This window comes from Pseudorasbora parva, chromosome 7, assembly GCF_024679245.1.
Source record: "Pseudorasbora parva isolate DD20220531a chromosome 7, ASM2467924v1, whole genome shotgun sequence".
Lineage (NCBI taxonomy): Eukaryota > Metazoa > Chordata > Actinopteri > Cypriniformes > Gobionidae > Pseudorasbora > Pseudorasbora parva.
The window spans coordinates 45,779,533-45,782,573 of record NC_090178.1 but is presented as its reverse complement, the minus strand read 5'-3'; positions in this window follow the sequence as shown (position 1 = coordinate 45,782,573).

Sequence of the window (3,041 nt, the reverse complement as noted above, 5' to 3'; positions counted from 1 at the left end):
CTGTGGACCAGACGCTAGGTATGCTGTCTGGCGCAAAATTATTCACCAAGCTGGATGCTAATATGGGGTTTTGGCAAATCCCATTATCAAGAGACTGTGCCCATTACACCACTTTTATCACCCCATTCGGGCGCTACTTCTTCAACCGCCTACCATTCGGCATAGCTTCAGCTCCAGAACATTTTCAGAACCGGATGGTGACAGAGGTGACAGAAGGCTTAGAAGGAGTCGTCTGCCACATGGATGACGTCCTTATATGGGGTTCCACACAGGCAGAGCACGACACACGGGTGCATGTGGTTCTGCAGAGGGCACAGGCGGCTGGCATCACACTGAATACAGCTAAGTGTGAGTTCAGCAAAACCAAGGTGAAATTTCTCGGATACATCATCTCAGCAGATGGGATAAGCCCAGATCCAGAGAAGACCCGTGCTGTACGCGAGATGGATCCTCCACACAACATCAGTGAGCTCAGGAGCTTTCTGGGCATGGTAAATCAACTTGGCAAGTTCGTGCCCAATTTAGCGGAAAAAGATAAAGCTCTCAGAGACCTGCTTTCAAAGAAAAACCTGTGGTATTGGGGGCCTGAGCAGCAGAGAGCGTTCACCAGCCTTAAACAAGAGTTAGTGTCCACGCCGGTCCTGCAGTTGTATGACCCAAACAAAGAACTGAAAATATCAGCTGATGCTTCGGCATATGGGCTAGGCAGTGTACTCCTGCAGAAATGCCAGGAAACCTGGGCGCCGGTGGCATATGCGTCCAGGGCGCTCACAAGCACAGAGCAGCGCTATGCTCAAGTGGAGAAAGAAGCACTGGCCCTGACCTGGGCATGTGAACGTTTCAGCGACTTCATCACTGGTCTCCATTTTGAGCTTGAGACAGACCACAAACCCCTCGTGAGCTTGCTGGGTGGACAAGCGCTGGATTCCCTCCCACCTAGAATACAAAGATTCAGGATGAGACTCATGAGGTACAGGTACACAATCACACATGTCCCAGGGAAAAGCCTCACAACAGCAGACACACTGTCGCGGGCACCGCTGAAGAGTGGTGAGACCGACGGAGATGGCTTGTTGGAGGAAACCAACATTTATGTGGACTCTGTATTTGCAAACTTACCAGCAAGTGAGACCTACTTATCCGAACTGCGGAAACACCTAAGTGCGGACAGCGTGTGTGCCGAAGTGATGAAATACTGCATCGAAGGCTGGCCTGATCGCAGTAGACTTGACACGATGGTAAAACCTTACTGGACCGAAAGGGCTGTGCTCAGCACTCACAATGGCCTATTATTGCGGGGTACTAGGCTAGTTATCCCATCGGTAATGAGAAATGGAGTGCTAGAGAAAATTCATGAAGGGCACCAGGGAATAGTTAAATGCCGCGAACGAGCCAAACAATCCGTGTGGTGGCCGGGGCTAAGTAGCCAGATAAGCGAGCTGGTGTTGAAGTGCACTGTGTGCATTAAAGAACGTGCCAATAGGACTGAGCCTCTTATGCCTTCCAAGCTACCTGATAGGCCATGGCAGAAGCTTGGGGCTGATTTGTTTACACTGAAAAACAAAGACTACTTGCTCGTTGTGGACTATTTTTCCAGGTATGTGGAGGTGGCCCAGCTGAGCCCGACAAGAAGTGTGGATGTGGTAAAACACCTCAAGTCAATTTTCTCCAGACACGGCATACCAGAGATTCTAGTCACGGACAACGGGCCTCAGTTTGCAGGGGCTCACATGACAGCTTTCGCCACCGAGTATGAGTTTGAGCATGTAACAAGCAGCCCAAGATACCCTCAAAGCAATGGGGAGGCCGAGCGTGCCGTCCAAACCATCAAAAACTTGCTTAAGAAAGCAACTGACCCCTACCGTGCGCTGTTGGCCTACAGGAACACTCCTTTGAGCAATGGCTTTAGTCCGGCCCAGCTGCTCATGGGGCGCCGCCTGCGCACAACAGTGCCAGTTCTTCCGGCGGTGTTGGATCCAGCTATCCCAGACCTTCAGTCGCTGCAGCGTAAGGAAAGAGAGAAGAGGTGGATGGACTCAAGCAATTATGACCGCAAACACAGAGTGAGAAACCTCTCTGATCTGTCACCAGGAGATCAAGTGTGGATTACAGATACAAGATCTACAGGTACTGTGACATCTGCACATGAAACACCAAGATCTTACCTGGTCAGTGGACCACAGGGTACCGTAAGGCGAAATCGCCGCCACCTTGTGCCCATGTCGGCAGATAACACCGGTGAATCACATGAACATGCTGCAAGGGTTAATCTGAAGGACTCTCTGACAGACACTGGTCAGGATTCTCCAGAGGAGCATCCGTGCTCTCCTCAAGCTGTGAGAACCAGATCTGGCAGAACTATCAAAAAACCAGATAGACTGGACCTGTGAGAAATGTGAAAAAAAAAAAGAAAAGAGAGGAAAAAAAAAAGTGAAATGTAAAAAAAAAAAAAGGAAAAGAAAAGAAACAGTGAAATGTATTGGTGGGGCAATGCAAAATGGTTTGTTTAAGTGGTCTTAAGGGAAGTTTAATCCTGTTGAGTGTTAAATGTTATGGAGGCTACTGTGTGTTCATTTTTAGCCTAAAAGAAACCTAAAAGAGTTCATAAGCTTGAGTGTAATCTTGTACCTATGTAAATTAGGGGGAAAAGGAAAGAGCTAAATAGATTTTGTAAAGAAATGGGTTATAGTATCCCTGATATTTCACAGTGTAGTAAATGTAAGATTAAGAGTTTGATGTAATAGTGATAAAAGATGTAGGTCACAGTTTATTGCTTTTCAGAAAGGGAGATGTGGTGTGATCTATAATAATGTTACATGCCTGGGCGCTAGGGGGCGAGAGGGAGCCTTCCTATCAAGATAGCGGGGAGTTCGGGAGTGAATAAAAGAGTGTTAAGCCATGTAAACACGAGCTGCTGCGTCTTTATTGCTTTTATCAAGAACCCAACACGACATTGAATACTGACCAGCACTTACCTGTTTTGATGAAAGGTGATAAAAGGCGGGGCTAACACTATCACATACAATATAGCAGCCTATAGC